Below are 12,081 nucleotides of genomic sequence, written 5' to 3' on the forward strand. Positions count from 1 at the left end.
GAGTGGGAGCAGGCTCAAGTAGCCCTGATTACAATGTTCTTTAGGGTTTTTATTAAACCAAAAGAATTTGGTAACACCCTAGGTGCCCTGTAGAGGCTTCCAATTGGTTACACCCTGTAAGGGATTGGCCCGTGGCCAATCAGAGGCTGAAGTGCAGACTCCGCCTGTGGTCAATCAGAGGCAGAAGTGGAGACTTCTGTCTCGTTATCACAGGAGTGAGGATGTGGCCTGTGTGCTGCCTAATCTTGCCTAGAACTGGCTGCCCCGCTGTTCTTTTGCTTATGCCTTAACCCTTTGTTACCCTAATTGCCTGTTCTATCTTACCAGCACTTTGGACAAGGCAAAAGGATCACCTGAGATCAGGAGTTTGAGAACAGCCTGAGTGACACAGAAAGGCTATCTGTACAAAAAATTTTTAAATTAGCCAAGCGTAATGGTGCATGCCTGTAGTCCCAGCTACTCGGGAGGCTAGGGTAGGAGGATTACTGGAGCCCAAGAGGTTGAGGCTGCGGTGAGCCGTGTTCACACCACTGCACTCTAGCCTGGGTGACAGAGTGAGACCCTGTCTCAAAAAACATACACAAGCAAACAAATATTTAATAAATAAATAAATTTAATGGAAACCTGTACTCAAGAGTACTTGTCAGGATCCTTTTCTGTGAATTTCCTTAAGAAGTCAATTTTGGACTGTAGCTGATTTTAAACTACTTTTTGAGAATCAAAGTAAAACAATAATTATCTGTGGATGACAAAAAACTTAGACCAGCCGTGGTTAAAGATGCAACTGACAAGGAAACTTGGTTATTTCTGTGACATACAAAAATTTAACAACATTATCACTGAAAACATATACCAAGACATGTCATTTTAAGAATCTCATACAATTTTGGAACACATTAATAACACATTTATACAAATATAACTCAAAGAAAGTTAAACACCGGCTGGGCATGGTGGCTCACGCCTGTAATCCCAGCACTTTGGGAGGCCAAAGCAGGCGGATCACAAGGTCAGGTGTTCAAGACCAGCCTGATTAAATGGCAAAACCCCATCTCTACTAAAACTACAAAAATTAGCTGGGTGTGATGGCCCTCCCCTGTAATCCAGCTATTCAGAAGCCTGAGGCAGGAGAATTGCTTGAACCTGGGAGGTGGAGGTTGCAGTGAGCTGAGACTGTGCCACTGCACTCCATTCTGGGCGACAGAACGAGACTCCATCTCAAAAAATAGAAAGTTAAACACCATTTCTTATTTGACAGTACTCCATATATGATTTTAACATACCAAATAAGCCCAATATTTCTCTCTCGGACTTCCAGGGATTCCTATTTCTTGTGTCCAAGATAGATAAGATCAAAAAGACTTAATTATAAAATTTGAAATTTGATTTTGGGAAATATGTCAAATTTTTTTTTAATTTGAAATTTAATTTAGATGTCTATGTGTGGTGGCTCACACCTGTAATCCCAGCAGCTTGGGAGGCTGAGGCAGGTGGATCACTTGAGGTCAGGAGTTTGAGACCAGCCTGGCCAACATGATGAAACCTCACCTCTACCAAAAATACAAAAATTAGCCAGGCATGTAGTCCCAGCTACTCGAGAGGCTGAGGCAGGAGAATTTGAACCTGGGAGGCAGAGGTAGCAGTGAGCTGAGATCACACCACTGGACTCCAGCCTGGGCAACAGAGCAAGACACTGCCTCAAAAAAAAAAAAATTTTTTTTTTGAAATTTAATTTTGGGAAGTATGTCAAATATTTTTTAAAATTTGAAATTTAATTTTGGGAAGTATGTCAAATATTAAAGGTTCAAAACACTTGATATTAAAATAAGTAAGGTTTAAAACACATGATCAAAATAGGATACAGGTTAATATAAAATAAAAGTCATTAATTTAGGCCAGGTGCAGTAGCTCATGCCTGTAATTCTAGGACTTTGGGAGGCCAACGCAGAAGGATCACTTGAGCCTAGGAGTTTGAGACCAGCCTGGGCAACATAGTGTGACTCTGATTCTATAAAAACAAAAATGTCAAATATTAGCCAGCCTTGTTAATATTTAATATTTTTTAAAAATAGAGACAGGGCCACACTATGTTGCCCAGGCTAATATTATTAGCTACTCAGGAGGCTAAGGCAGGAGGATCCCTTGAGCCCAGGAGCTTGAGGCTGCAGTGAGCTATGATCATGCCACTGCACTCCAGCCTGGTGACAAAGTGAGCCCCCATCTCTAACAATTTTTTTTTTTTTTGAGATGGCGTCTCACTCTGTCACCCAGGTTGGAGTGCACGGCGCGATGTCAGCTCACTGCAACCTGCAACTCCCAGGTTCAAGTGATTATCCTGCCTCAGTTTCCTGAGTAGCTAGGATTACAGGCATGCAACAGCATGCCCAGCTAATTTTCGTGGAGACCAGGTTTCACCATTTTGGTCAGTCTGGTCTCGAACTCCTGACCTCAACTGATCCACCCACCTTAGCCTCCCAAAGTGCTGGGATTACAGGTGTGAGCCACCACGCCCGGCCTCTAAGAAAAAAATTTTTTTAAGTTATTAATTTAGCCAAAATTATAACTCAAAGATTTCAAAAAGCAAAAACCTTTACTCTTGGATTAGAGAGGAGACTCAGTTTCCTAAACAATTGAAATACCCAATAAAGACAGCCTGAGGCAAACTCTCCCGCTTTTTTTTTTTTTTGAAGTTTATTCAAAAGTTAAACAAATCTTTTACTATCTCTTATTTATTTATTTATTTATTTATTCGAGATGGACTCTTGCTCTGTCACCCAGGATGGAGTGCAGTGGCACGATCCTGGCTCACTGCAAGCTCCACCTCCCAGGTTCAAGTGATTCTCCTGCCTCAGCCTCCCAAGTAGCTGGGATTACAGGTGCCCGCCACCATACCCGGCTAATTTTTGTATTTTTAGTATAGGTGGGGTTTCACCATGTTGGTCAGGCTGGTCTCGAACTCCTGATCTCGTGATCCACCAGCCTCAGCCTCCCCAAGTGCTGGGATTACAGGTGTGAGCCACTGCGCCTGGCCTACTATCTCTTATTAACACAACACTAAATTCTTGTTCAAAGGAGAAAACCAAATTTTACCTTATATTAATGTATTATCAATATGAAAGCTAATTTTAATAAAATATTATAAACAAATTCAACAAATCTCAGTCAGCTTTGACCACACAAAGTAAGATTTCCATAAATCTTTCATTACCTCTTGGGATTTTCTATTAAAGAGCAGATCACTGCAGGGAAAAACCTGTTATTCCCACACAGGCTCAGCCTCTGGCCTTGCATCAGTGCTTTTGATATTAATGCTCATTTTTTAAAAAAACTTATAAATAATTCCCTTCCAATTTTAACCAACTTGATCACACACACAAAATTTCTCTCACGAGATTAATCTTCCATCAATCTTCTACGACTTGCTTAAGCCTTCAGTTTTATCCTATACTTCCTTTTTTATGTTGGCATTCAAACTTAGAACAAAAATTTACTTTGCTTTTCCGCTTGTCAGTTTTGGTTTTTCTGTTTGAGATGGAGTCTCACTCTGTCTCCCAGGCTGGAGTACAGTGGCACAATCTTGGCTCACTGTCACCTCCACCTCCTGGGTTCAAGCAATTCTCATGCCTCAGCCTCCTGAGTAGCTGGGATTACAGGTGTGTGCCACCACGCCTAGCTAATTTTTGTATTTTTAGTGGAGACAGGGTTTCACCATGTTTGCCGGGCTGGTCTCAAACTCCTGACCTCAAGTGACCCACCTGCCTTGGCCTCCCAAAGTGCTGGAATTACAGGCGTAAGCCACCATGCCCGACCTATTTACCCCCTTGTCAGTTTATGTAGGTGGCAAGTCACCCAGGTGCCAAGGCAAGAGACCGAGGGCACGAGCTGTTCCAGTATAATAAAATATATAAAGTAAGAATAGCTATACTAGATATAGATCATAGACATGATTATATATGAATATCATTAATCATTAATTAGTAGCAATTACTCTTTAATATTATAATAATCCTTGCTCTGCGATCATAACCTAGGAAAAGCCAGGCCATACAGAGATAGGAGCTGAGGGGACATAGTGAGAAGTGACCAGAAGACAGGAGTGTGAGCCTTCTGCTATGCCCAGGCAGGGACACCAGAGGGTTCCTTGGTCTAGCAGTAACATCAGCATCTGGGAAGATGCCCATTGCCAAGTGGACTGTGGTCTAGCGGTAGCATCAGTGCCAGGGGAAAACACCCGCTACTTAGCAGAATGGAGTTCAGAGGAGTTCAGAGAAGACTCTACTCCTCCACCTATTATGGAGGGCCTGACTGATGTCGCAGTTATCCGGAGGCCTAACCGACTCCCTGTGATGCTGTGCTTCAGTGGTCACGCTCCTAGTTTGCCTTCATGTTCCATCCTGTACACCTGGCTCTGCCTTTTAGATAGTAGTAGCAAATGAGTGAAAGTACTAAAAGTCTCTGATATGCAAAAATAATGGCATAAACTGTCTTTCTCTCTCTCTTTCTCTCTCCTCTCTTTCTCTCTGCCTTGGCTGCCAGGCAGGGAAGGGTCCCCTGTCCAGTGGCACGTGACCCACGTGACCTTACCTATCATTGGAGATGGCTCACACTCCTTACCCTGCCCCTTTATCTTGTATCAAATAAATATCAGCACAGCCTGGCATTCGGGGCCACTACCGGTCTCCGCGTCTTGGTGGTAGTGGTCCCCCGGGCCCAGCTGTCTTTTCTTTCATCTCTTTGTCTTGTGCCTTTATTTCTACAATCTCTTGTCTCCGGACACAGGGAAAAAACCCACCCACCCTGTAAGGCTGGACCCTACAAGTTCAACCACACACAGTTTTCTCATGCAAAAGAAAAACTGAAACTTACTCCCTCTTTTCAACTTATTTACCAAAAACACATATATATTTTTTTCTAGACCAGTTCTCACTCTGTCACCTAGGCTGGAGTGCAGTGACATGATCATAACTCACTGCACCTGAAACTCCTGGGCTCAAGCAATCCTCCTGCCTCAGCCTTCCAACCAAAAATATGTCTTACTTTCTGTATACACTCTGTAGATTGAATTGTTTCTCTTATATTTAGTATTTTTACTTACATATATTAACTAAAATTTTAAGTCTCTTTTTTTTTTTTTTTTTTTTTGAGATGGAGCCTCGCTTTGTCACCAGGCTGGCATGTAGTGGCACAAGCTCCACTCACTGCAGCTTCCGCCTCCCGGGTTCAAGCGATTCCCCTGCCTCCCCTCCCAAGTAGCTGGGACTACAGGCATGCACCACCAGGCCCAGCTAATTTTTTTGTGTATTTTAGTAAAGACGGGGTTTCACCTTGTTGGCCAGGATGGTCTCAATCTCCTGACCTTGTGACCCACCCACTTCGGCCTCCGAAAGTGCTGGGATTACAGGCGTGAGCCACCGCACCCTGCCAAATTTTAACTCTTAGTAACCCTAATTTGCAGTGAAAAACCTAGGAAGTATGTAATTTTAAACAGTTTTTTGTTGTTGTTGTTGTTTGTTTGTTTTTGAGACAGAGTCTTGCTCTGTCACCCAGGCTGGAGTGCAATGGAGTGATCTCAGCTCACCACAACTTCCGCCTCCCAGGTTCAAACGATTCTCCTGCCTCAGCTTCCCGACTAGCTGGGATTACAGGTGCCCACCACCATGCCCGGCTAATTTTTGTATGTTTTTAGTAGAGACGGGGTTTCACCATATTGGCCAGGCTGGTCTCAAACTCCTGATCTGAGTGATCCGCCCACCTCTGCCTCCCAAAGTGCGGGATTACAGGTGTGAGCCACCGCGCCTGGCCTTAAACTGTTTTATACCAGTATTTGTAGGTGAAAACCATCTCATAATTTTCAGAAAGATGTGTTATCGGTTTTTTGTTTATTAACAGATCTAAATATATTTAGTTTTTCTATACCATATAAACAACTCAGACATTTTATGATGATGAATTACTTAATATGTTGTTAACATAACAGCATTAAGTTTCTGCAAAAGATGTTTGAAACTATGAAAAGTTCCTTTTTAAACTTTTACCCCATTGACATATATTTAATGTACTCATTCTCAACAATTATGCTTGAATAGTTCAATAAATAAAGCTTGCCATCCTCCTAAGTTCGTTCTTTCTTAATCATTCTTACAACCTTCAAATGTTAGGCAGTCGCCACCTAAGAGCCCTGTTGAATGTTGGCATTCATTCAACCTTAGAACAAAAATTTTCTTTACTTTCCCCCTTGTCAGTTTTTGTTTTTTTGTTTGAGATGGAGTCTCACTCTGTCGCCCAGGCTGGAGTGCAGTGGCGCGATCTCGGCTTACATACATGGGTATTTTGCTGATCAGAAGACAGAGCTGGTTTTTTTGTTTGTTTTGGTTTTTGTTTTCTTATTCTTTCTGGCAGCTGTTTTTATTAAACCAACTATAGTATCATAGCTGCAAATGGGGTCCAATCCACATTTCTGTCCAGCCACATTCCAGGATCTCACCTTTTTGAGACAGGATCTTACTGTGTCATCCAGGCTGGAGTGCAGTGGCATGATTATGGCTCACTGAAGCCTCAGTCTCCTGGGCTCAAGCTATCCTCCTACCTCAGCCTCCTGAGTAGCTGGACTTACAGGTACACACCACTGTGCCTGGAGAATTTTTTTTTTTTTTTTTGGTAGGGACACAATCTCGCTATGTTGCCCAGACTGGTCTCAAACTCCTGGGTTCAAGTGATCCTCTAGCCTCGGCCCCAAAAAGTCCTGGGTTTACAGGCATGAGCCACTACGCCCAGCCAAGCCAACAATATTGAACTAGTCTTAGTCACCAAAAATGTACCCAAGTCATGTGAACTAAAAGATGTTTGAGTTCGTTTCTGTTTTTCTGATGAAACATTTGATTTAAACATTTTCTTTTTCTTTAATTAGAGCTCTTTCATATATTTTGGCAGTGAAATATCACAAACACATGACATATAAAAATACATAGACATGGTCGGGTGCAGTGGCTCACACCTGTAATCCCAGCACTTTGGGAGGCTGAGGCGGGCTGATCACAAGGTCAGGAGTTCAAGACCAGCCTGGCCAATATGGTGAAACAGTGTCTCTACTAAAAGTACAAAAATTAGCCAGGCGTGGTGGCGCATACCTGTAGTCCCCGCTACTCGGGAGGCTGAGGCAAAAGAATCGCTTGAACCTGGGAGGCAGAGGTTGCAGTGAGCCGAGATCACTCCACTGCACTCCAACCTGGGCGACAGAGCGAGACTCTGTCTCAAAAAAATATATTGATAGATAGATAGATAGATAGATAGATAGATAGATAGCTAGATAGATAGACAGACAGACGTAAAGACACACAGAAGAAGCAGAGTTTTTTGTTTTTGTTTTTGTTTTTGTTTTTGTTTTGAGATAGAGTCTTGCTCTGTCACCCAGGCTAGAGTGTAGTGGTACAATCTTGGCTCACTGCGACCTCTACCTCACCAGGGTTCAAGTAATTCTCCTGCCTTAGCCTCCCAAGTAACTGGGATCACAGGCGTGCGCCACCATGCCTGGCTAATTTTATTTTTATTTTTATTTTTTTTTGAGATGGAGTTTTGCTCTTATTGCCCAGGCTAGAGTGCAATGGCACGATCTCGGCTCACCTCAACCTTCACATCCCAGGTTCAAGTGATTCTCCTGCCTCAGCCTCCTGAGTAGCTAGAATTACAGGCACCCACCACCGTGCCCGGATAATTTTTGTATTTTTAGTAGAGACAGGGTTTCACCATGTTGGCCAGGCTGGTCTCGAACTCCTGACCTCAGATGATCCATCTGCCTCGGCCTCCCAAAATGCTGGGATCACAGGCGTGAGCCACCGTTCCCGGCCTTAGCTTGTTTCTTGGCTACATAACTGACTTCAGGGTGAAGCTCTCTAATGAATAGGTCAAAGAAAGCATTCTCCATGCCGGGACTCAGCATGAATAACTCTGAAAAAGAAGAAAGGCTACTTTACCTGAAGGCTATCATTTATAAACATTTTATTCACCTTAAAAAAAACCCAAAAGTTCCTTTTCAAGTGACTCACCAAAACCAGTAACCCTTAACCAAGGTTATGACTTAGCCAAGGACACACAAGACATCTCCAAAGAAGTGCAAAGTGACCCTCACAAGATCCCGAACCACCCTAAAGACGGCTCAGAGAAGGAAAAGTCTCACTGTTACTAGAAAGGGGTCCCGAGAGGGTTCTTGGATCTCACACAGGAAAGAATTCAGGGTGAGTCCGTAAAGTGAAAGCAAGTTTGTTAAGAAAGTAAAGGAATGAAAGAATGGCTACTCCATAGACAGAGCAGCCCTGAGGGCTGCAGTTGCCCATTTTTCTGGTTATTTCTTGATGATATGCTAAACAAGGGGTGGATTATTCATGCCTCCTCTTTTTAGACCATATAGGGTAACTTCCTGACAGTGCCATGGCATTTATAAACTGTCACGGTGCTGGTGGGAGTGTAGCAGTGAGGACGACCACAGGTCACTCTCGCCGCCATCTTGGTTTTGGTGAGGTTTGGCTGGCTCCTTTACTGCAACCTGTTTTATCAGCAAGGTCTTTATGACCGGTATCTTGTGCCGACCTCCTGTCTCATCCTGTGACTTAGAATTCCGTAACCGTCTGGGAATGCAGCCCAGTAGGTCTCAGCCTCATTTTACCCAGTCCCTATTCAAAATGGAGTTGCTCTGGTTCAAATGCCTCTGACATCACACGCTGCAAATGGAGTGTGACCCCATTTCTGTCCAGCCATATTCCAGGATGTCACCTTCTCAGCCCACCACCTATGCATAAAGGCTCAAAATCCCCATATGCCCCACAGATGGGAAAAAAAAAAACCCAGGAAATCAGAAGCTGCCCATGGAAAGGAAGAGGACCCATAACAAATGGCTACCCAAAAGGTGAAGAGTCACGCCAATAATTTAAAAAAAACAAGACTGGTTCCCTGACCAGGAGTCCAACCTGGGCAGCCGCCATGAATGCCCAGAATCATAGCCAGTAGATCCCAGTGCTTTGTAAGGCCTGCAGGAGAAGCAAAGCAGTCAATTTGAACATTGAAAGGATTTTAACTTGTTTCAGATCTGATCTCAACTAGAACGCAGCTTAGCCAATTCCCTGGAAGTTAACATTTCAAATACCTGATAAGATTTACATCTCCAAGGGACTGTGAAGTCCAGCAGGGCTTTTAAAGGGTACTGTCCTATATTGGGTCAATAAATCATCAGTGTCATTCATTCGTCCTGGTTTAGAGAAAACAAATGTTGGATCTGTATTTTATAATGTCAGTAGAGTCATTCGCATTGTGAAGTGGTTCCATTTGTTTCCTTTGTTCCAAATTTAGATACATTCCCCCCTTTCGAGAGAAGGAAATGTGTGTATTGTGGAATTCCAAAAATCTCTGCCTGAGAGATGTGTGGGAGCCGAGGGAACTAGCAGAGAGAGATGAGTTCAGATCACAGGGGAGAGGATGAAGGGGCAGTTGGAGGTGAAAGAGAAAAAGCCTCCGAAGTCTTTCTTAATTTAGAACTAGTTTAATTATCCTTTTGTTTACCTCTTGAATGGAGGCAATTTTTTTCTCTCAGAAAGTCTTTTAGAAGCTTCTAGATGCTATTTGAAGTCTCTCATTTCATTTGTTTGGTTCTTTTTTTTGGAGACAGAGTCTCGATCTGTCACCCAGGCTGGAATGCAGTGGTGTGATCTCAGCTCACTGCAGCCTCCGCCTCCCGGATTCAAGTGATTCTCCTGCCTCAACCTCCCAAGTAACTGGGATTGCAGGCGCACGCCACCATGCCTGTCTAATTTTTGTATTTTTAGTAGAGACAGGGTTTTGCCATGTTGGCCAGGCTGGCCTCAAACTCCTGACCTCATAATCCACCCGCCTCAGCCTCCCAAAGTGCTGGTATTACAGGTGTGAGCCACCACGCCCGGCCCCATTTGTCTGGTCCTAAAACCAGCTTTTTCCAGTTGTGCATGCAGATGAACTCATGTAGGCATTTCAAAGTTCTCCATTTTTGGCCATTATAAGCTGGGTCGCCACAAGTTATGCATGACCAGTTTTCTAAATATTTTCATGAGGAGGCGCCACAGTGTTAAACACAAATCCAGCTGATGTTTTCAATGTGGATCTTTACTTCAGGGGGAACAGTCAGTTTTAGACCTTCAAACCGAGCCTCAGAACCTGGCCAGTTTAGAAGATTACAGATTTGACACTGAAGTCACAAAGATTTTACTTTCTCTTTTCGGAGAGAAACTATTTTCTCCCTAATCAAACTTTGAAATGAGAAAAAAGGTTGCAAACTCTAATGAGTAAGACAAACAAAATCTTAACCTCAGAGAAAACTGAAAATCATGACTATGTGATCAGCAGAGTCTCTAGAGAATAACAGATGAAACTCCCACCTCTCAGTAGAGTTTCAACTCCAGCCCCCACTGAGTAAAGACTATGTGTAGCTTGAAGCAAGTCTGAATTCACAACCAAGCCTGGGAGGAGTTCCACCCTAATCAGAAATTAGGCCTTATCAGAAATCCTTGCTGGCTTCGGCAAGGTAGGGTGAGTAAGTTGTTCATGCTGGTACCAAGGCTCTGGTTGCTGGTGAAGTGGTGGGATCACTGGAGGCTCCCTTCAGGTTCCATCTGGGGTGCCAAAATGTGGACTTTAAGTAACAAGATTCAGGCCGTGTGTGGTGGCTCACGCCTGTAATCTCAGCACTTTGGGAGGCCAAGGCGGGTGGATCACAAGGTCAGGAGTTCAAGACCAGCCTGGCCAAGATGGTGAAACCCCGTCTCTACTAAAACTACAAAAATTAGCTGGATGCAGTGGCAGGAGCCTGTAATCCCAGCTATTTGGGAGGCTGAGACAGGAGAATCGCTTGAACCCGGGAGGTGGAGGTTGCAGTGAGCCAAGATTACATCATTGTACTCCAACCTGGGCATCAGAGTAAGACTCTGTCTCAAACAAACAAACAACAACAACAATAACAAAAACAAGATTCTGAAAAGATTATTAAGTATAGAGTCTAAAGCCTGCGGATGGCCACCTGGGAGCATAGACTCAAGTTGCCCTAAATGTACACTCTGATTAGCAGCAGTTAGAAGCTGGTGTTTAAGGAAAAAGAAAAGAGGCAATCCCTAAGTTGTTTACAAGAATTTTTTTTTTTTAGAGGAGGTTTTCACTCTATTGCCCAGGCTGAAGTGCAGTAGCATTATATCAGCTTGCTGCAACCTTCACCTCCCAGGTTCAAGCAATCCTCCCACCACAGCCTCCCCAGTAGCTGGGACTACAGGCGTACAACACCACGCCTGGCTAATTTTTTCATTTTTGGTAGAGATGGGTTTTGTCATGTTGGCCAGGCTGGTCTTGAATTCCTGGACTCAAGTGATCCACCTGCCTTGGCCTCCCAAAGTGCTGGGATTACAGGCATGAGCCACCATGGCCCGGCCCCTTTACCAGGAATTTACATTAAAATAATAAGAGTTATTCCAAGCTACTTGGGAGGCTGAGGTGGGAGGATCACTTGAGGCCAGGAGTTTGGGGCCAGCCTGGGCAACATAGTGAGACCCTATATCAGTAAACTAACAGAAGCTGTTGATTGGCTATACGTCATGCTTTGTACCACAAATTCCACGAGCATGAAGCTAATGGGTGAGGCAGCTCGTCAGTCAAAATGCTTTAAATGATTACCTCCCGGCCGGGGGTGTGCGCCTGAAGTCCACATCAGTGTCTCTCCTGGCCTGATTCATTCGTGCACCTCACGTAGGTCAGACTGCTCTGAGGGATTTTTCTTTTCTCAAACACTAAGCTGGTGTCTGGAGAGTCAGAGAAGTGATTGCTGGTATTGGAAAACACCCTAGTGCATCTTTGATTTTCTTTTTCTTTTTTTTTTTTCTTTTGAGACAGGGTCTCACTCTGTCACCCAGGCTGGAATGCAGTGGCGCGATCTCGGCTCACTGCAAGCTCCGCCTTCCAGGTTCACGCTATTCTCCTGCGTCAGCCTCCCGAGTAGCTGGGACTACAGGCGCCCGCCACCATGGCTGGCTCATTTTTTGTATTTTTAGTAGAGACGGGGTTTCATCATGTTAGCCA

General features: G+C 44.0%; 1 protein-coding gene across 41 annotated transcripts in view; it reads right to left on the reverse strand.

Annotated features, from left to right (window-relative positions):
* LOC126935360 (glutathione S-transferase P) overlaps window positions 1–12,081 on the reverse strand; it is a 175,241-nt gene that overhangs the window by 15,950 nt on the left and 147,210 nt on the right. The window contains exon 1 of one of the 41 annotated variants that reach the window (XM_050756702.1): window positions 9,347–9,350. The exons of 39 other annotated variants lie outside the window; for them this stretch is intronic. The gene's annotated coding sequence lies outside the window, so the exon portion shown is untranslated. Of the gene's footprint in view, window positions 1–4,701; window positions 4,707–9,346; window positions 9,351–12,081 lie in introns of those variants that run through there. One more of the 41 variants, XM_050756706.1, reaches the window with a different exon arrangement.

Source organism: Macaca thibetana, chromosome 14 (assembly GCF_024542745.1).
Source record: "Macaca thibetana thibetana isolate TM-01 chromosome 14, ASM2454274v1, whole genome shotgun sequence".
Lineage (NCBI taxonomy): Eukaryota > Metazoa > Chordata > Mammalia > Primates > Cercopithecidae > Macaca > Macaca thibetana.